At 47.8% G+C, this 22,521-nt stretch overlaps 1 pseudogene; it reads right to left on the bottom strand.

Moving 5' to 3' along the window:
• Positions 1 to 1,367: 1,367 nt before the first annotated feature.
• LOC136317817 (vimentin-like) lies at positions 1,368 to 22,054 on the bottom strand (annotated as a pseudogene).
• Between the last annotated feature and the right edge of the window lie 467 nt (positions 22,055 to 22,521).

Here is a 22,521-nt window from a genome sequence, read left to right as displayed (position 1 = left end):
TCCCTCCATGCGGCGTCCTCACGGAGCTCCTCCTCCCTCCCTCCCTCCCTCCCTCCCTCCCTCCCTCCGGGTCTTGCGGAGCTCCTCCTCCCTCCCTCCCTCCATGCGGAGTCCTCACGGAGCTCCTCCTCCCTCCCTCCCTCCCTCCGGGTCTTGCGGAGCTCCTCCTCCCTCCCTCCCTCCATGCGGAGTCCTCACGGAGCTCCGCCTCCCTCCCTCTTTCCCTCCCTCCCTCTATGTGGAGTCCTCACGGAGCTCCTCCTCCCTCCCTCCCTCCCTCCCTCCCTCCCTCCCTCCCTCCCTCCCTCCCTCCGGGTCTTGCGGAGCTCCTCCTCCCTCCCTCCCTCCATGCGGAGTCCTCACGGAGCTCCGCCTCCCTCCCTCCCTCCCTCCCTCCCTCCCTCCATGTGGAGTCTTCACGGAGCTCCTCCTCCCTCCCTCCCTCCCTCCCTCCCTCCCTCCCTCCGGGTCTTGCGGAGCTCCTCCTCCCTCCCTCCCTCCATGCGGAGTCCTCACGGAGCTCCGCCTCCCTCCCTCTTTCCCTCCCTCCCTCCATGTGGAGTCCTCACGGAGCTCCTCCTCCCTCCCTCCCTCCCTCCCTCCCTCCGGGTCTTGCGGAGCTCCTCCTCCCTCCCTCCCTCCATGCGGAGTCCTCACGGAGCTCCGCCTCCCTCCCTCCATGTGGAGTCCTCACGGAGCTCCGCCTCCCTCCCCCCGGGTCTTGCGGAGCTCCTCATTCCCTCCGTCTATCCAGGATCCTCAGATAGCACATTCTCTCTTTTCCCTCCTTTGGGGGTCCTCGTGATGCTCCTCTTCCCTCCTGCCTTCCCTCTGTCCAGGGCCCTCACGGAGCACCTCCTCTCTTCCTCCATTTGGGATCTTCACGGAGCACCTTCTTCCTCCCTCCCTCCCTCTCTCAGGGGTCTTTGTGGAGCTCCTCCTCCGTCCTGCCGTCCCTCTGTCCAGGATCCTCATGGAGCACCTCCTCCCTCCCTCCATCTGGGATCTTTTCGGATCACCTTCTCCCTCCCTGTCTCCCTCCCTTTCTCCTTCCCTCCCTCTGGGGTCTTCATGGAGCACCTCCTCCTTCCCTCCGGGGTCTTGTTGAATACCTCCTTCCACCACCCACCGTGATCCCGGGCTGCAAGTTGATGGGACATGGGTGGGTAGAGTGACTCCTGGATACCTGTATTAAACTTAAAAGGGGAAGGTTTTGCACACACCAGCCCACCGGAGACATTTATTTCGAGGCCAATAACTTTATTTCAAGTTGGTAAAGCTGGAGGGACAATAGTGATAGGTGCATTACCAACACAGCGACCAGGGGAAGTCACCCACCCCGTGGCTTTAGACCACACAGTCTAAGCTCAGGTCTTGTTCTCTACGGTGAGCTCCGCAAGGAAGAATTCCACCAGTTCGGCGTCCGGGCCCTCCGGAGTAAGCGAGTTGGCGAGACGGACCCCCAAATCCTGGATGGCTATCACTTGCTCGTGCAGGGTGTTATGTTCCAGAAAATCGGAGAGATGGGTGTCGTTCTTTTCGATGGCCAGTTGTTGTATCTCGAGCAGGTTCTGGTTCGCTCTTCTGGCCAGGCGCAGGGCACACTTGATGGTCTTCAGGCTGCTGGTCCAACGGTTTTGATCTGACCTGCCGATGTCATGCAGGCAGGTGCGTCCCCCACGCTGGTTCTGGAGCCACATCAGCCTCTCAGCATGCTGGTTCTGCTCAGCGGCCCGCCTCAGGAAGAACTGGGAGACCTGGGCCATGGCCACGTCGTCACTGTTGAAATAAGAGGCCATGGACCTGTACATGTTGGAGACGTGGAGCTCCAGGTTGATCTGGTGGTTGATGGCATCCTCACAGTCTGGGTGGTAGTTACGGCTCGCTTCTGAGGGCGGCGGAGTCACTGTGGCTGATGGCGCAGTTGGTGGGCGCATCAAGGCCAAAGCCGTGGGGAAGTGGGAGCCGAAAGGTGTACAGCGGCAGCCGACGCCAAAGCGGAAGCGCTGGCGCCGGGGTCTACGGAGGTTCCCCATGGTGAGTGACTTGAGTGGCTGGAGGCTGGCTACTCTGGAGTTAGGTGGCAGGTGACAAGTGGCATGCTCTGAGATGTGACCAGAAATAGGTTCTGTTGAAAGCCGCAGTTGCCAGGTGGCAAGATAATGCAATAAAGGAGGGCGGGGTGAGGCGCAGTGTTCTAGGTTCCATCTGCGCCTGCGCAACGTTTGAAATTTCCCGCCACTCTGGGTTGAGTGTCTCAAAACCATTAAAACATAATAACAGCTCTGTTCACATAAAATTTATATAGTATGACGTTTACCTTTTGAAAGTGAACATTTCTATGGTTTTTAGTATATTCATGGAGTAGTACAACACCACCATCTAATTTCAGAGCATTTTTATCCCTCCACAGTGCAATTCTCCACCCATGAGCAGTTAGTCTATTGCCAATCGCCTCCCCTCAGACCCAGCAACCATTGATCCACTTTCTGTCTCTATAGATTTGCCTATTCTGAACATTCCAAATACATGGAATCATGCCATATGTGGCCTTTTATGTCTGGCTTCTTTTACTTAGCATAATGTTTTTTGTTGTTGTTGTTTTTGTTTTTGTTTTGTTTTGTTTTTTTCTGAAGCTGGAAACTGGGAGAGACAGTCAGACAGACTCCCGCATGCGCCCGACCGGGATCTACCTGGCACGCCCACCAGGGGCGAAGCTCTGCCCACCAGGGGGCGATGCTCTGCCCCTCCGGGGCGTTGCTCTGCCGAGACCAGAGCCACTCTAGTGCCTGGGGCAGAGGCCAAGGAGCTATCCCCAGTGCCCGGGCCATCTTTGCTCCAATGGAGCCTTGGCTGCGGGAGGGGAAGAGAGAGACAGAGAGGAAGGAGGGGGGGTGGAGAAGCAAATGGGCTCTTCTCCTATGTGCCCTGGCCGAGAATCGAACCCGGGTCCCCCGCACGCCAGGCCGACGCTCTACCGCTGAGCCAACCGGCCAGGGCCAGAGTCATTCTTTTTATTCCTGAATAGTATTTTATTATATGGAATATACCATATTGTATATATTCTTTCATCAGTTTATGGACATTTGGGTTGTTTTCTTTTTCATTAATATTTTTTTAAAATTAATTTTAATGGGGAGACATTGATAAATTAGGGTACATATGTTCAGAGAAAACATCTCTAGGTTATTTTGACATTTGATTATGCTGCATTCCCATCACTCAAAGTCCAATTGACTTCCGTCACCTTCTATCTGGTTTTCTTTGTGCCCCTCCCCTCCCCCAGGGTTGTTTTCTTTTTGTGACTTAATGAATAATATTACTATAAATGTCTGTGCCTGGGTTTTAATGTAGACTTGTTTTAAATGCCCTTGGGTGTATACCCAGGGCTGGAATTGCTGGGCCATATCATAACTAATACTTTGAGGAACTGCTAGGATGTTTTCCAAAGTGTCTACACCATTTTACATTCCCACCAGCAATGTGTGGGGATTCCAACACTATTATTGTCCGTTTAAAAAGAAATATTTTTCTTAGTTATCCTAAGTGGATGTGGGGTGGTATGACATTGTGGTTTTAGCTGGCATTTCCCTAATGACTAACAATGTTGAGCATCCTAGTATGTGGTTATTGGCTATTTGTATACCTGTTTTGGAGAAATATCTGTTTAAATCCTTTGCCCATTTTTAGGTAGATTTGTTTGTCTTTTTATTGTTGAGTTGTAAAAGTTCTGTGTATATTCTGGATACAAGCGCCTTATCAGACATATGATTTGCAAATATTTTCTCCCAGTCTATGGGTTGCCTTTTCACTTTCTTTTTTTTTTTTTTTTGTATTTTTCCAAAGCTGGAAACGGGGAGGCAGTCAGACAGACTCCCGCATGCGCCTGACCGGGATCCACCTGGCATGCTCCCCAGGGGGCAATGCTCTGCCCATCTTGGGGCGTCGCTCTGCCTCAATCAGAGCCACTCTAGCACCTGAGGCAGAGGCCACAGAGCCATCCTCAGCGCCCAGGCAAACTTTGCTCCAGTGGAGCCTTGGCTGCTGGAGGAGAAGAGAGAGACAGAGAGGAAGGAGAGGGGGAGGGGTGGAGAAGCAGATGGGTGCTTCTCCTGTGTGCCCTGGCCAGGAATCAAACCCGGGACTCCTGCACGCCAGGCCGACGCTCTACCACTGAGCCAACCGGCCAGGGCCTTTTTTAAAAAAATTATTATTATTATTATTTTTACAGAGACAGAGAGTCAGAGAGAGGGATAGATAGGGACAGACAAACAGGAATAAAGAAAGATGAGAAGCATCAATTATCAGTTTTTTGTTGCAACACTTTAGTTGTTCACTGATTGCTTTCTCTTATGTGCCTTGACTGTGGGGCTACAGCAGACTGAGTAACCCCTTGCTCGAGCCAGCAATCTTGGGTCCAAGCTGGTGAGCTTTGCTCAAACCAGATGAGCCCACGCTCAAACTGACAACATTGGGGTCTCGAACCTGGGTCTTCCGCATCCCAGTCCGATGCTCTATCCACTGCACCACCACCTGGTCAGGCGCCTTTTCACTTTCTCAATGGTGTCCTTTGAAGCACAAAAGTTTTAATTATGATAGAAAGTCCAACTTATCTATTTTTTATTTTGTCACTTGAGGTTTTGCTATTATATCCAAGAAACTGTTGCTTAATTCAAGGTCAAAGATTTATACCTTGCTTTTCTAAGAATTTTATAGTTTTTGCTCTTACATTTGGGTATGTTTAGGTCTCTGATTGATTTTGAATTAATTATTGTATATGATCATGTATGTGATGATGATTTTCGTAATTTTTCACATGAGAGTCATGATTTTACTTTATTTTTTTTTAATTATCCTCCAATATTCCTCATTCCCATCTCAGCCCCACTAGGAACATACTCAAACCCCACAGAAGTTGGCTTAGTGCATCACCCACTTTTATGGGCTTCTCACCAGAGATGTGATTCCAGGAAAGCGTTGAGGATGTCAAGGCATAGCATTCCTGACTGAATGTGGACTGGAAGGACAGCGTCTCTGAGGAGAGGGAGGTAGGCGGGGGGGGGGGGGGGTGCGTACTCCGGGGAACAGGGGAACCAATGCAAACCAGCGGAAGAGGGGCATTTAGAGAGCAGGCCACAGGAGGGCCCTCGTCTGCAGAACACTAGCCACTGGGGGCCTGAGGCTGGCCCAGTGCATGTTAGCGAGCACAGAGAACTAGTCGTGGCCAGTGAAGAGAGAACCAGATGAGCCCACTCTCAAACTGGCAACATTGGGGTCTCGAACCTGGGTCTTAGAGAACCAGAAGCAGCTGAGAAACAGCTGGGGAGAGCTTGCAGGCCAAGAAAGCAGTCAACAGTGGTTTGAGGAGTGATGGGTTGACTGACTCACGAGGGGTCTGACAGGCTGAGGTGCACCATCTGGGTGAAATGAACTCCGGAAGGAGGAAGGAACATGAGCTTTTGGAGCCAGGAGAAAGGATCCCTTCATCAGCACCTCTGTGTTCTCTGAGTCATACCGCTGAAAGGGCTCTCGGGACCCACAGATACTGCGCGTGTGGAGCAGTCAGGACTGGGCCATGGGCTCTGCCTTCCACCTGCTGATCACAGGGAGGGAAGCTCTAATGCAGGGGTCTCCATTAGCCAAAAGCAGGCCCATAGTTCCCATTGAAATACTGGTCAGTTTCTTGACTTAAATTTACTTGTTTTTTATTTTAAATATTGTATTTGTTCCCGTTTTGTTTTTTTACTTTAAAATAAGATATGTGCAGTGTGCATAAGGATTTGTTCATAGTTTTTTTTTTATAGTCCGGCCCTCCAACAGTCTGAGGGACAGTGAACTGGCCCCCTGTGTAAAAAGTTTGGGGACCCCTGCTCTAATGCATTCTGGCTGGCTCCACCAAAAAGCATCTTTTAAAGCACAGGGGCCAGAGGAAAGTTTTATGGTGGCTCCTGTTTAGTTAGGTACTAATGAGACGTCTCCAACACCCACACATGTTATATTCTGAAGAGGAGAATGCCTGTTTCAGTCTTCACTTCCTCACTGGTCTGATTTCGGGGCAAAAAGGAGAATTGCTATCTTGAGGGCCAAAGGGAAGGCCTCCACACTTAAACATGTCCATTGTATGTACCATTGTATGTAAGTCAATGACTGATAGAAGTTCAGTGAAATATGAATTATCTTGGAAGTTGCACCCTTTCAGTTTTATTCAAAGTGCTGAGTCTCCTCCATCTGCCTTTCCAGTACTGTTCTCTGCCCTTCTTCATCTTACTCTAAGCCCTGGGAGGCCGAGGTGTATGGACCGTGTCCTGGGCCTCTGTGCCCTCTGCTTCTGGTTGGGTTCAGCCAACAGGAGGCACTGGCAGGGTATGGGAGGGCAGGAGGAGAGTGAGGTAGGGACATCTATTGTCTTGGTTTCCTCTTCAGGGCTGATAATTTAGAGGCAAATCTATTGATATTTCCTTTTCATAGATTTTGCTCCCTGGATAGTGGGACCATTCTCAGCCTTCTGCTCACTTCAGAGGAATTGAGCCCAAAGATGTTCTTTAGGACAAATTGCAGGCACAGCCTAAGAAATTCGCAAGGACCTGGAAACGAGCAGGCAGCTGTACATTCCTCACGCCGAGAACCGATAGAGCTGGTCGGAGAAATAAACTGCCTCATCTAAGACAGTCTTGGCAACAAAATAATAGCTGAGATGAAGCTGCCACCCAAGATTCAGGCTCCAGTTGTCTAGCTGGTGGATTTCTGTGGCCACTGGCTCCCCCCTTTTCCTTAGATGATTAACTCCTTGGTTACCTCTCATCTAATTAGTAGGCCCATGAGAAAGAGAAGCAGGAAAGAGGAAGCAGGGATAGTAATTTTCTACTTCTTAGGGGCTGCGTTAAAAAGTCTGATTGGGGAAGATGTTGACTTAATAAGGTTTGAGGATTATCTGTTTATTTCACGCCAGCCTTTGTCCTTCCTCGCTCACTAGCATTACAGCTTTTGCAGTGTTCTTCACAGCACTGCATAAATGAGTCCCGTCAATGTAGACAAGGGACTGCAGATGCTGAATATTTAATTAGACACTTCTTATTTGCTCCTTGGCAGGGAAGCATAAGCCTCAACTGCAGATAGCCGAAAGTATATCTTGAAAGTTTCCTTCGCTGGTTATCTTTTCTAAATAGAGGATCAATCATTTTTGTTATGTGACATTTGGTTCCTTCATAGAGGACACTAAGTGGAGTTGGCTAGAGTAAGCCAGGGGTTCCCAAACTACGGCCCACGGGCCACATGCGGCCCCCTGAGGCCATTTACCCAGCCCCCACCACACTTCTGGAAGGGGCACCTCTTTCATTGGTGGTCAGTGAGAGGAGTATAGTTCCCATTGAAATACTGGTCAGTTTGTTGATTTAAATTTACTTGTTCTTTATTTTAAATATTGTATTTGTTCCCATTTTGTTTTTTCACTTTAAAATAAGATATGTGTAGTATGCATAGGGATTTGTTCATAGTTTTTTTAATAGTCCGGCCCTCCAACGGTCTGAGGGACAGTGAACTGACCCCCTGTGTAAAAAGTTTGGGGACCCCTGGAGTAAGCTATGCTGCAGTAGCAAACAAAACCTAAAAATCTCAATGGCTAAAGACAAGATGTGTTTCTTGCTCGTTTTGCACTCTGAAGCAGGTGAAGTGACCTTTCATGGCTCTTCAATAACAGTTAACTTACAGATGCCGGCTTGATTCCATCCTGCAGTTCTGTCATCTCAGAATGCTTCTCTTCTAACCTCTGGAAGGGAGAGAGAAAGCATGGAGACCTCCCACTTACTCTTTATTGCCTTGAACCGGAACGCATAGCACTTCAGCCCAAAGAAACCTCAACGGAAACTGGGAAATGCAGGCGAACACATGTGATATTCAGTGAGCACATAATCTCTGCCGTGCACACTTGACCAATTTCTCCTAGATATTTTTATTATATTTATTTATTTCTAGAGAGGGGTAGGGAGAGAGAGAGACAGAGCTGTTCCTGTCTGTGTGCCTGACCAGAGATTGAACCAGCAACCTCTGTGCTTCAGGACAATGCTCCAACTAACTGAGCTATCTGACTAGGGCTTATCTCCTAGTTATTTTTTAAAAATTATTTAGAAGTCACATTTTGATCACTGTTGTTTGCTTTCTTTCTTTCTTTATTTTTTTTATTTTTTTTCTTTTTCTGAAGCTGGAAACCGGGAGAGACAGTCAGACAGACTCCCGCATGCGCCCGACCGGGATCCACCCGGCACGCCCACCAGGGGCGACGCTCTGCCCACCAGGGGGCGATGCTCTGCCCCTCCGGGGCATCGCTCTGCCGTGACCAGAGCCACTCTAGCGCCTGGGGCAGAGGCCAAGGAGCCATCCCCAGCGCCCGGACCATCTTTGCTCCAATGGAGCCTTGGCTGTGGGAGGGGAAGAGAGAGACAGAGAGGAAGGAGGGGGTGGGGGGTGGAGAAGCAAATGGGCGCTTCTCCTATGTGCCTTGGCCGGGAATCGAACCCGGTTCCCCCGCACGCCAGGCCGATGCTCTACTGCTGAGCCAACTGGCCAGGGCCTGTTGTTTGCTTTCTTAGTGGTTAGAGCAGTGGTTCTCAAACTTTTTAAAGTGGGGGCGCATTTAAAATCCTACAAATAATTGTAGGCGCACTATATACAAATTTCTGAGAAATATGTTATAATAATTAAGTCAAGTATTAAAAAAATTTAAAGTCCAAGTGTGCTTTTATGGGAATTAAATGAAATAAATATGACAAATTTATTCTGACATTAAAAAACAATTTTTTTATTGTATTTTTCTAAAGTTGGAAACGGGGAGGCAGTCAAACAGACTCCCGCATGCATCCGACCGGGATCCACCCAGCATGCCCACCAGGGGGTGATGCTCTGCCCATCTGGGGCGTTGCTCTGTTGCAACCAGAGCCATTCTAGCGCCTGAGGCAGAGGCCACAGAGCCATCCTCAGCACCCGGGCCATCCCCGCTCCAATGGAGCCTTGGCTGTGGGAGGGGAAGAGAGAGACAGAGAGGAAGGAGAGGGGAAGGAGTGGAGAAGCAGATGGGCGCTTCTCCTGTGTGCCCTGGCCGGGGATCGAACCTGGGACTCCCGCACTCCAGGCCAACGCTCTACCACTGAGCCAACCGGCTAGGGCCTAAAAAGTATTTTTATGTTACCTTTTTGTTATGCTTTTTAGATTTTGTAAAAAAGAGGGGTTAAAAATTTAAAAATGACAAAAAGTTATCTTTTTATATATATAGATACATTCTTAGTAAGATTTAGTAAATTCAGCAGGTTCCAGCACGAATGTGTTTTTTCATTCTTGTGTTTATGAGAAACATGAGCCTGATGTGTCCTAGCGATTTCTTCAATGTTTGAGTATATATTTGAAAGGCAAACTCTCATTTTCTTGTCAATACATTGAAGAATTCCTCTCTTTTTACTCTTAATTGTGCTGAGTGCAGAAAACCCTCACCATACATATCATCTTAACTTTATACCAAACAAAGGGTAGAAGAAACTTGCCTCCAGTCTTTCTGGGGAACATGGGGGTAGTGTAAACAATCCAGCACCACAGCTTAACAGCCTTTTGCAACCTAATCAAGCAAGTGAGGTGGGGGTTGGGCAGACTGTCAGCTTACAGCCAATTCCCCACACCTCTGTTCCCCCAAAATCTAAACTCCAAAAACCCTGTTGGTTTTTTGGTCCCCAACAGGCACATATTTCTTTGGAAAACCATAGGGCACACCTGGAAATCTTCTAGGGCATACCAGTGCTCCCTGGCACACACTTGGAGAACCACTGGATTAGAGTGTAATTATAGCATGAATTCTTTTGAAAAAAAACGTACAATTGTGTGCGTAAGCATACTAAGTAATGCAACTTGTGTGGTCCTAGCTCAACATTGCTTCTGGTATTCCACCATGCTCATATTTTTCTCCCATCTCAGGTCCTAGTTTGGGATTCGAACTCAGATCCAACTTCATCTCCTACCTAACACCTCTTCTGTCTGAAGTGAACACAGGCTCCTCTGAAGATCTATAAGGATTAGTGTCCACAGAATTAACATGGCCATCAACCAGAGACCACCCAAAGATGGCTCCTCTGTAATTGCCTTGAACTTTTAAACATCCTTTTCTGGAGTGTCCCTTTGGAGTTATGTTGTCCCTAACTCATAAGCTCTTGGAGGGCAAATATCCTTTCTTTACCTCTGTAGCATGTAACAAGATAAAAGAGCACAAAATAGGTGCTCAAAAACTTTGGTCAGATTTAATCGGGTTTAATTGGATTGCTAGAGTCAACCAATAGATATTAAGCACCTACCGTATTTCCTCATGTATTAGACACACCGTTTTTCTAAAAATATGGGGTCTAAAAACTGGGTGCGTCTTACACAGTGGTTGTAGATTTTTTACTTGCATTTCCCACTTTTTCATGCTTGTTTTTGTGCACATTGTTGGAGACAGTGATTCATTATCAGACACAGATGAGGACAAGCTAATGGATGGGAGTTTTGACAGTGATGAGGAGTTGTATGAATTTTATGATGAACAAAAATTGAGTTTAATAACTTTATGTAATACATTTTTTTCAAATTTCGAGCCCCCAAATTAAGGTGCCTCTTATACATGGGAGTGTCTTATACATGGGGAACTATGGTAAGTCCCATGTTTTAGCACAGGGGTCCCCAAACTTTTTACACAGGGGGCCAGTTCACTGTCCCTCAGACCGTTGGAGGGCCAGACTATAAAAAAAACTATGAACAAATCCCTATGCACACTGCACATATCTTATTTTAAAGTAAAAAAACAAAACAGGAACAAATCCAATATTTAAAATAAAGAACAAGTAAATTTAAATGAACAAACTGATCAGTATTTCAATGAGAACTATGCTCCTCTCACTGACCACCAATGAAAGAGGTGCCCCTTCCGGAAGTGGGGCGGTGGCTGGATAAATGGCCTCAGGGGGCCACATGCGGCCCGCAGGCCGTAGTTTGGGGACCCCTGTTTTAGCATCTGTGCTAAGAGCTGTGGGTAAAGAGGCTTTCAGAATTTTAGGCAGAGACCGAACAGAAACCGAACTAGCTCCCAAAGCAGGGCAAGGTAGCCAATCTCCAAAGAGGGCTCCCCAAACCCTCCCCTCCCTGTTTGAGCATGCTGCTCTTCATTTATAGAGTTGGTACTTATTTTCCTGCCCCATGGCTGCCTTGACCAATAGAATGTGGCAGAAGTGGCATTCTGAGACTTCCAAGAGGATGGTTAGAATTTTGTTCCTTCCACTCAGAAACTTCACTGGTGGGCCGCCCGCTCTGAATCCAGCCGCCATGCTGTGTGAAGAGCAAGCCACATGGAGGAGGGGGAAGAGGCTGAGTTCCGGACAACAGCCAACACCAGCTGCCAGCCACGTGGGCGAACCGTTGGAGATAGTCTGGGTGACCGAGCCCCGGCTGACGTCACGGGGAGCAGCATAACCACTGAGCTGGAGCCGCTCACCCGTGGAGTTATGACCGGTAACAAAACGGTTGTTGTCTTAAACCACTGTGTTCGGCAGGAGAAAGGGGTTGGATGGCAGCAGCAGATCACTGAAATACAGGGTCAGAAAGTTGTGCCAGTAAAACAGGTCCACAAAGGAAGGACAAGAATGAAGGAAGCTCGGGAATAACCTCAGAGAGGTGACAGTGGACATGAGGTGTGGAAGTTCTCCGGGCAGGCTTTGCAGTTAGTGACCCCATGTGAGCGCAAGAGTGGAGGTGTGACACTGCCGCTCACTCTGAGAAGAACACGCAGTTTGTGATGGGGGATGGTGAATACGAGGGGGAACCCTAGGTATTTTGAGAGAGATCTGCAATCCCAGGGGCCCGGCTCTGGGATTTATTCTTGACTTACTGAGGCACTTGGGACTTTTCAAAACAGGGAAGTGTCAAAGTGAGATTTTTGTCTCTGGCAGGTTAGTCTGGCCTGAAGGAGAGGTAGGCAGGCTAGTGAGACATGAACCTGCCCGGGAGGACATCTACACGGCTTCTGGAGTGCCTCGGGCTGGGAGATGAGTAACGGAGAGGAAGGCTGGGTGCAGTGTCTCCGAGGGGCAGAATCAATGGGCTTTGGAGAGGGACGTGGGTAATGAGGACAAGGGAGGAGTCTAGGACTCCCCGATTTCAGGTTCTGACTTACTATTCTTGAGATTGGCAATGCAGGAGGCCAAGCAGGGGAAGGAGGTCATGGTCTTTTCTTTCTTTTTTTTAAGTCCACACTTATTTGTTTTTAAATGTTTATTTTATTGATTTTTTAGGGAGAGAGAAAGAGAAACATTGATCTGTCCCTATATGTGCCCTGCCTGGGAATCAAACCGGCAACCTCTGTGCTTTGGGATGATGCTCTAACCAATGCATCTATCCAGCGAGGCAAGGCCTGTGTTTTAATTGAGCCCCGTGAGTTCTGGGACATCCAAGAGAAGAGGCCCTGTAGGACAGTGGCCACTGGATTCAGAGCTCAGGAGAAAGGGCTCAATTAACAGAGTTTTTTTTAAAGGTGTCCAGGACCTGTGCCGAAATGACACTCCTTTGTGGCTATTTCTCCCGTTATAAAGTGGTATTTTCAAGAACATGTCTGAAAGGTAGAGTGTTAGTCGGCAGGGCCCTGGAGAGATGGTGTAAGTGATAAGAGGAGTGTTAGGATTTGTTTTTCCATTAGCAATAATGGGTTGTGGAGAGCTATAGACAGGCTCATCCAGGTTCCTTTGTGGCTAATTTGACAGAATTTGTCTTGAGACTACAAATGTGGGCACAGTTTGTGGCTGTGAAGGATCTTCTCTGTGTGCAGCTAACTGGCCCACCTGGGCTTGAGCTCAGTCTTGCTTTTACTAGGCCTGCTCTCCAAGCACCTGAGCCATCTTCCAGCAGAAGGCTGTCAGTCATCCTAATTATAGGTGGTACCTAAAGCTTGGCAGCAAGGGGAAGTTAGTTTGATTTTCTAGGAAGGGTCTGAAAGCTTCTCACAGGTTTGTGATTCCAAAGAATCCAACTTTGTACCACACGGTATTCAACTGGGTGATTATTGTGAAGACAAGGGGAATACTCTTAAGCAAGTATCCATAGCACCATCAAAAAGAGTATTACCCGCTTCCTGTGTTAGGTTGACAGAGCTGCTTACAGCTATCACTGTGTACAGACAGAGCCTGATCTGACCCTAGCAGGTAGTGTGTGGCAGATCTGTGTGAACGTTATAAGTGAAATTTTACTACTTGTAATGGGCCCAGAGAAGAGCAGAGTGGGCATTTGATCCGAATGTTCACTGGCCTGCTGACTTTTTTATTTCTGTTTGTGTACAGTCACCTTGCCCTGGAATAGTTCCTGATGATATAGTTAACTGCTCATTTTTTATTCTTAGGGTCATGCCTATTGCATGCAGGAACATCTTTAAATTCACTGATTTTGATTACTTCATATGATTTTATTTCTCCCAAATATCATAGCTTAGTTATGAATAAAAAGGACAGTGGGCCTTGGCCGGTTGGCTCAGTGGTAGAGCGTCAGTCCGGTATGTGGGTGTCCCGGGTTTGATTCCCAGTCAGGGCACACAGGAGAATTGACCATCTGCTTCTCTACCCCTCCTCCTCCCTCCCTCTCCCTCTCCCACAGCCATGGCTCGATTGATACGAGCACATTGGCCCCAGATGCTGAGGATGGCTCTGTGGAGCCTCCACCTCAGGTGCTGAAAATAGCTCAGTTGCAAGCATGGCCCCAGATGGGCAGAGCATTGGCCCCAGATGGGGGGTTGCCGGGTGGATCCTAGTCAGGGTACATGCAGGAGTCTTTCTGTATCCCCCAAGATGAAAAAGAATAGATTAAAAAAAAGAAACAAAAGTGATTTTAGAGTTGGACCCTAGGTCATGGAAAGCTGAGGTCTGGTGCTGAAGTCTGTCTGTGCTCCTCTTTCCACTCTGATACAGGCATGTGTCATCAGTCTGAATGGGCTATACAGAGGGCTGCAGTAACAAATAGCCCCGCCCCCCAATCTCAGTGTCTTAACACAAGAAGAGCTTAATTCTTGCTCAGAGCCAGCAAGGCAAGTGAAATGTCTAGGTCACAAAATTTTAGGAGATACCTGCTCTCAGGTGTCATAAAAGCACAGGGTCCTGCTTTTATGCATCCAGAGGAGGCCCCGGTCATGATTGCCACACAGGGTTCCATCTGCTAGAGGCCTCATCTCAACACATACTTCCACGGTCACCAGAGCGGTGGGACAGAAACATGGCAAATTGCACACAGGCTCTTCAAGCTTCTGTTGGCAAGTGACATATGTCACCTTCTGCTTACATTTCATTGGCTAAAGAAAATGACATGCTCTGACTCTAAAGGGGACAGAGAGATGCCACCTCACCGTGTGCCTGGAAAGTGGAGAGCTGAAAGTATTTGGTGAACACCCTGAAAGCTTTCCATCGGTCTTTTCCTAAGTTCTCTAGCACAAATGTCACTGGCACACTGAGCCCATATTTCTCCCAACCTGCAACCTGCAAGTATAATGAATTCTGAGGATAGGCAGCTTGGGGATCATGGCTGCTTCTGGGCGCAGATGGAGGCTCGTTAGGTAGATGGGCTGTGCGCCTTAGCATTATCTGCGCAGGCGTGGAAAGCTTTTGCAATGTGCTAGGACAGCAACATCCTTGAAGCACAGCTCCTCTCTCCCCAGTGTGCTGTATGCAGCGGCTCTAGTTACCACGGCTTGTCAAAGCTCAGCTGAAGAAAGAGCGCTGATCCTCTTTCTTCACCTCTTAATTCCTCTCCTGCTATCTCTTTCCCATTACTTATTATTTAACTCCAGGAAGCTTTGGGATATACTCTACAAAGGAGATGTTATCTTAAATGGAGTTGCTCTGTGACCCACTTGGGGGAAGTGAAAGTTAGTCAATGCGCATTATTTATTATTAGCTGTGAGCTTCGGAAACGGAAACGGTTGAGCGAAGAGGACCAAATAGAAAATAATAAGACGAGTAAAGCAGAGGGCTCTTGCCTTTGATTTTTATTATTATTAATATTATCATTATTATTCTTTAAGCATCAATCAAATCATAGTTGTAAAGTAAAAGAAAAAAAAGCTCAAATTTTCTAGGAGAGCTTTTTTAAGGAAGTTTGGGTATTTTTCTAACTTACGTGCCTTGAACAGGCAAGGCCAGGCTTACCAACCGGTGAGCTCAGCGAGCCAGGTCGACGCTTCATCTACTGTGCCACCACAGGTCAGGCTAAGTTTGGGTATTTCTCACACAGTCGATTCTCATTAAACACCTCTGACCCTCTGATTTAGCATACCCATTTTACAGATGAGGCTGCAAGAGCACTGGCTGGGTAAGAGACTTGGTGAATGACTGCAGTTTGAGGGTCACAGTCTTTTGGGCTTTCCCACTTAGCCTCTAGCTCTTCCTGAGGTAATAAATCTGTGGGTTTAAGTTTTGCAGTGAATTTGAACTTATTGTTGGTGTTACAGGGAGTACGCTGAAACTGAGATTTCAGTCAGGTTCTGTCCAGGCAGTTACAGGTCACATATTTGGTTGAGTGTGTGTGTGGAGCTTTGGGGGAAGAAGAGGAAGTTAGGATGGAAGTTATCCCAGTTCTGAATACGGTATGGTGTCAACTTTCCACAAAGCCTCTTTTGTTTATGAAATGTCAAGTCCGTGCTGACGCAGAGTGTGTCGCCCATATCTGGGTTGAAAGGGTTCACACTGACATTTACTTCACTTCCAATTCCTGGATCCCTGGGTTTTGAGGTCATAATTCAATGTATCATCAATGAGATACCATTTTAGCTTTCCAATCAATGGTTAAAAGACAAAATGCCAAGTGTTGGCAAGGATGGGGTGAGGATATCAAATGGTGCAACCACTTTGGAAAGCAGGATGGCAGTTTGTTCTAAAGTGAAATGTGGACCTATCCTATGCCCCAGAAATTCTACTTGAAAGTATGTACAATGTGAAATAGAACATATGCACACTGAACAAACTGTAAAAGACTGTTTGTGATAGCTTCATTAAAAAGAGCCTCACACGGGATATAACCAAATGTCCATCAACAGGTGAATGGAAAAATAGTTGTATATTTATAAAATTAAATAATATTCAACAATAAAAAGAATGAACCACTGATACACTCAACAACATGTATGAATCTCAAAGACTTTTTTCTTTTTTTTTTTTTTTAAGCGAGAGAGACACACAGACAGGAAGATGAGAAGCATCAACTCATAGTTGTGGCCCCTTAGTTGTTCATTGATTGCTTTCTCATATGTGCCTTGACCAGGAGGCTCCAGCTGAGCCAATGACCCCCTTGTTCAAGCCAGCACCCAGCACCCTTGGGTTTCAAGCCAGCGACCATGGGGTCATGTCTATGATCCCACGTTCAAGCTGGTGACCCATGCTCAAGCCAGATGAGCCTGCACTCAACTTGGCGACCTCAGAGTTTTGAACCTGGGTCCTCGGTGTCCCAGGCCAATGTTCTATCTACTGCACTACCGCCTGGTCAGGCTCAAAGACATTATGTTGAGTGAAAGAAGCCCAAGGCACACAAAATATACTGTATGTGTCCACTTAGATTAAGTTCCAGAACTGGCCAAACTAAGCGATGGCAAGAAAAGTCACACAGTGCTTGCCTCTGGCAGGGACTGACTGTAAAGTAGTGCAAGGGAAATTTCTAGGAGGCTGGAAATACTTATAATTTGATTGGTATGGTATTTAAATGGTGTTAAAGCTCATCAAGCTGTATGTTTAAAATCTGTGCTTTTATGATGTGTTCACAATTCTTTGATTTAAAAAAAATACAAAATAAATTCATGGTATCAGACTTACAAGACCCCTGATCTAACTTATACTTTCCCCAAATGTTCTTACTTTTTTTTCCCTCAGGATATATTAAAAATATATGTCCTCTCTTGTGCTCCCTTGATTCAGAGGAAATCAATCCTAAGTGCCTCAGCTTGACTTTCTTCAAGGGAGGATGTAAGAGATACACTGAGGCCCGAGTCGGCGCATGGGGCTGGCCAGCCTTTGCTTACCTCCCGTTAAGAGCTCATGGTCATTGGCCCTGGCCGGTTGGCTCAGTGGTAGAGCGTCGGCCTGGCGTGTAGAAGTCCCGGGTTCGATTCCTGGCCAGGGCACACAGGAGAAGCACCCATTTGCTTCTCCACCCCTCCCCCTCTCCTTCCTCTCTGTCTCTCTCTTCCCCTCCCACAGCCAAGGCTCCATTGGAGCAAAGATGGCCCGGGCGCTGGGGATGGCTCCTTGGCCTCTGCCCCAGACGCTAGAGTGGCTCTGGTCTCGGCAGAGCGACGCCCCGGAGGGGCAGAGCATCGCCCCCTGGTGTGCAGAACGTCGCCCCCTGGTGGGCGTGCCGGGTGGATCCCGGTCGGGTGCATGCAGGAGTCTTTCTGACTGTCTCTCCCGGTTTCTAGCTTCAGAAATATACAATTAAATAAATAAATAAATAAAATAAAAAAGAGCTCATGGTCACGATAGTGGCAGGGCACAATTATGGAAAAGCTCCCTCTTTGTCCACTTCAAATCCATAGAAATATACGACGCCCTGAAAGGTTAAAGCCAACCCCCTGGTCATGCAGGTGCTGAAATGGAACGCACCCCTTGCCATTCAGCTTCGATGTGTCCGCATAGCCCTGGCGGCTGAAGGACGCGGCATCAGGTATGCACAGAGCTGTGGTGACTGCACGGGTTGGTGTGCAGGAGGAGGACAGAGGGGACGGAAAGGTGACAAAGAAATATGTCCCCTTTTAATGCCACAAGGGATTACATTACAAGCTTGAAGTGTGATGCTGGGTTGGTATCTCATCTGCATTTACCGAAATGTGCATCTTGCACGAGAAAAGAAAGGAAAAAAATCCCATCATGGCATATGATATTCTGCCTTGGAATATGGGTAACAATCACAGGGTTATGCCTTTTCCATTTTTCCTTTCTTTGGGGGGGGGTCCCTCATGCTTTCTAATGTTTTGAAAATCAACAACCACTGTTATGACATGTTAATCCGTTTATATTAAGAATTTACATTTTTTGCCTGACGAGGCGGTGGCGCAGTGGATAGAGCGTCGGACTGGGATGCAGAGGACCCAGGTTCCAGACCCCATCGCCAGCTTGAGCGCGGACTCATCTGGTTTGAGCAAAAAGCCCACCAGCTTGAACCCAAGATCGCTGGCTCCAGCAAGTGGTTACTCGGTCTGCTGAAGGCCCACAGTCAAGGCACATATGAGAGAGCAATCAATGAACAACTAAGGTGCTGCAACATGCAATGAAAAACTGATGATTGATGCTTCTCATCTCTCTCCGTTCTTGTGTGTCTATCCCTCTCTCTGACTCACTCTCTGTCTCTGTAAAAAAAATAATAATAAAATAAAATAAATAATTTACATTTTTATATTTTTAGAACTATGAAGAAAATTCATTTTAAAGAGGTGACATCCTGGGTGCTAAAAAGAAGTCTATGTAGTTATTTAAAATGAAGTGGTTTTGAAAAAAGAAAAGGAACCAGATTTGAGTACTCAGATCTTCTGCCCCTTGGCTATAGGAGTAAATCTTTTAAAATTAGGAGGTTTCTTTTAAAAATTCACTTAAAGTTTGGCTTGGTCTGGCTTTCTATATATATAGTTTTTCAAAGATTTATTGAAGCAGAAACAAATTGGTCAGATATTTACTGGAAAAACGTGATAATGGTATTCAAGAATACTTTTAAAAAAGTATTCTAGCAGAAGGCTTCTTTGTACACTAGATTATGTTGTAGACATTTTTCTAAACCTCTTAGGAGTGTTGGTTCTTAAGAACTACAGTTTATTCCTATTTCCAATCTATTTTGTGATCCTGATAAACTACAGAAAGGCACTTTAAAGATGTTCTTTAGGATATGGCTTTCTTTTTTATTCTTGCTGGTAATATATCGCTGCACGGAGTCTGTACAATTTCCATTCCAGATCATCGTGATGCTGAGAAGTTTCATTGATAACCTGTCCATCTCTAGTTTTAGCTGTTTTTTTTTTTCAGAGAGAGAGAGAGAGACAGGAACATTGAGCTGCTCCTGTCTGTGCCCTGTGCCCTGACCGGAGAACGGAACCGACCACCTCCACGCTCCAGGGCAGTGCCCCAACCAACTGAGCATCTGGCCAGCGCTTCATTTTTATTGGTTTTTCGAGACAGAGGGAGGGAGGGGGAAAAGGAAGCATTCATTTGTTGTTCCACTCAGTCGTGTTTCCCGTGTGTGCCCTGACCGAGGATCAAACCCGCAACCCCTGATTGAGCTAAGTGGCCAGGGCCTAGTTTCAATTGTCTTAATAAGCAGTGTCCTTATATGATAATAATTCAAATGTTTGAAATACTGTGAGAATAAGCAGTGTCCTTTTTGAGTGGGTGTCAACCAGAGGGAGTGAAGCCAGACTGGTTTCCCTCAGGTTCAGGGAAGAAAAGTTTGGCCAAGGCAGAGCAATTCTGCTCCCCTCACTTTCTAGCAGCTTCTTGCAGGTGGCAACCGCAGTGTCCAGAACCATCTTAACATTCAGCAGGTCTTGGTATTCACAGGGGGAGGCGCTATTTCTTCTCCCACGTTCTGAATCTCATCCTGCAGGTGGCCAACAGTGTGTTGGTAGTTAGCAGCTTCAACAGCCGAGTTCTCTTCCATTTCTCTCACCTGGAGTCCCAGAGACTGGTTAGTTCCTTAGGTGCACCTGTCTCCAGTGCTCGTGTGAGCCCTGCTTCGCCAGGTGCAGGGCATTATCGTTCCAGTAGCAGCCCGGGAGAGGTCAGCGAACTTGGACTTGTACCATTCTTCAGCCTCCTGAAGTTCTTGGCAGCCACACTTTCGTACTGCTGACGTAGGCCACACAGGGAGGGCAGCCGTGGGGTCAGGCTTGAGCTGCTGTTTCCGACGCTGGGCCTGCAGCTCCTGGATCTCCTCGTCGTGGAGTTTCTTCAGGGAGGCAATCTCTTCTCGCAAGGATTCTACTTTACGCTCAAGGTCAAGACGTGCCAAAGAAGCACTGTGAGCATCCTGTCTGAAGGACTGCAGGGTGCTCCAGGCTTCCTCTCTCTGACGCATCACCTCCTGTAACTGCTCCTGGGGCCTCATGATGTCCTCCGCCAGGTTGTCGCGCTCCCCCATGTCACAGCCTTGTCGTTGGTGAGCTGGTCCAGCTGCCGGTGCCGCTCCTGCATCCCCTCCGCATAGAGGTCCCCCAGGCGCGACTGCCCTGGCCCTTGCGCTGCTGGAGCCGGGCCAGCAGGATTCTGTTGGTGTTTCTGAACTCTGTGGGATGGTGTCGGCCAGCGAGACGTCTACCTAGTCACACGGCAGCCGGGGACGCAGCCCCACAGGCGCACGGCCTAGGAGCGCGTGGTGTATACACCACCCTGGGATGAGGTGTAGACGCCCTGCCCAGGCTGTAGGGGCAGGATTGTGGTCACGTAGCTCCCTCCGGAGCTCAGCTGGCGGGCGGTGCCCGGGCCGCGGGACATCCTGCAATAAGTAGACGATGACGCGGGCCTGGTGGACGTGACTGCGGAGGGTGGCGGCGGGCTGGTGGCTGTGACGATGCCGAGCTCCAGGAGGAAAGGTGAGCGAGGGTGTGGTGGGATTCTTGCTGTGTCTCTTGCGCTGGAGACCCCTGAGAGAGAGCGGCAGAGAGCTGGCTCTTGTTACAGCATTGACCTGCAACAGTTTACAGCTCCCAGAACTCATGCCTGGGGTGGTCCCCTCCCACCTTGACTCGGGGCTTGACCATGGGACTAGCTTTGCCCAGTGGGAAATGAGCAAGTAGGATCAAGCAAAGGCCAGCTAGGCACAATGGGGCTTGTCCCTTTGGGATGCTCACTGTTAGAACCCAGAACCAAGCTGTGAAGAAATTCAAGTGGCCACATACAGAGTCCTGCCTGGAAGACCACAAAGGCCCCTGGCCAACAGCTAGCCCCACCTTGCCAGCTGCACGATTGAGGCCATCTTGGAAGCAGATCCTCGAATCCTCAATCGGTTCTCCCAGCTGGTTCCGCCAGCAACAGAAATGAGCTGTCTCCCCGAAGCTCTGCCGGAACTGCAGATTTCCGAACAAATGAACGATTGTTGTTGCTTTAATTCAGTAACTTTGGGTTTGTCTGTTATGAGTGAAATAGTACCTAGGCTATTTTTAAAAAGGTTTTCTAGATGTCTATCACCATGTGAATTTAAGATGCCATACAAATTTTAACTCTGTTTATTAGTTCAGAAACTCTGGACTCAGGCAGATTCTGAGACTTCATCCGGTTTGCCAGAAAAGTGTGCTGTCGCTCATGTAATCTATTCCCCACACAGCAGCCAGAGCGATCTTTTAAAAACCAGTGTGTGTCACTGCATTGTTTAAATCCTCCGGGGCCTTTCCACCCGGTTACAGTGAAAACCAAACTCCTTATTCTAGTTTGCAAAACCCACTGGACACTGACCTTTGCTTGATTCTTTTCGGTCTCATGTCACGCAGCTGTCCCGAGCAGCCACTCATGTGGTCCAACCGCAGAGGTTGGCTTTCGATTCCCTGAAGCTGCCACGCCAGTTCCCCACCTCTGTGTCTTTTTTACCCACGTTAGTTAGCTCTTCTCTGTGCCTAGAATAATCATCGCGGGACCAGCTTCTTCTTATTCAGATCTCAGCTGAAACATCACCTCTTCAGAGAGACTTCCCTGACTATGGGGGTCAGCCAGCTGCTGCTATATTTCATAACAAACCACCTCAAAATTCAGTGGCTTAAAACAACAAGCATTAATCTCGTATTCACAGGCCTGTGGGGTGGCTGGGAGCAGTCCTGCTCTGCAGCTCAGTCCAGGGTCCAGGTTGCCTCCCAGATGAGCAAAACAAAACCCGCAAGCCTCTGCCGCCCGGACGCAGAACTCACACTGGCCCGCACCCCACTGGCCGGAGCAGTTCACACGGCCAGCGTCAGTGCGGAGAGAAAGGACCCTTTCCGTGAGGGGGATATTTACAGAACAATAACCTAGCCTGCTATCGAATCCAAAGCAGCTATGCCATCAGCCCTTACCTTCATCTCACCCAGTTTTAATTCTCTGCAAATACTTTATCACTCGGATATTTTTGTGTCTATTTATTACACTGATTGTCTCCCTTTGTTAGAGTGTGTGTTCTTTGAGAGCAAAGATGTTGTCTTCTTCAATGCCGTGTGCCCCGCACAGGGAACAGTTTCTGGCTGAGAGGAGGTACCTGATAAGAACAAATGTTAGCTGCAGATATTGGTATAGGGAGAAGGAACTAGAATTATCCCGAAACCCAGTCCACACAAATCTTGATCTTTTATACAAGTGACCCCTCTTCCTGTAATTTCTTCATCTTTTCCAATATTGTCTTCCAATAATGTAAGAGACATCACGTTGACTTGCTTTAATGCTATTTATTTATTTATTTATTTATTTATTTATTTATTTTTGTACTTTTCTGATGCTGGAAACGGGGAGAGACAGTCAGACAGACTTCCGCATGCACCCGACCGGGATCCAC

This window comes from Saccopteryx bilineata, chromosome X (genome assembly GCF_036850765.1).
Source record: "Saccopteryx bilineata isolate mSacBil1 chromosome X, mSacBil1_pri_phased_curated, whole genome shotgun sequence".
Taxonomy (NCBI): domain Eukaryota; kingdom Metazoa; phylum Chordata; class Mammalia; order Chiroptera; family Emballonuridae; genus Saccopteryx; species Saccopteryx bilineata.
The sequence above is the reverse complement of the archived record's forward strand: the minus strand, read 5'-3'. Positions and strand labels throughout refer to the sequence as shown.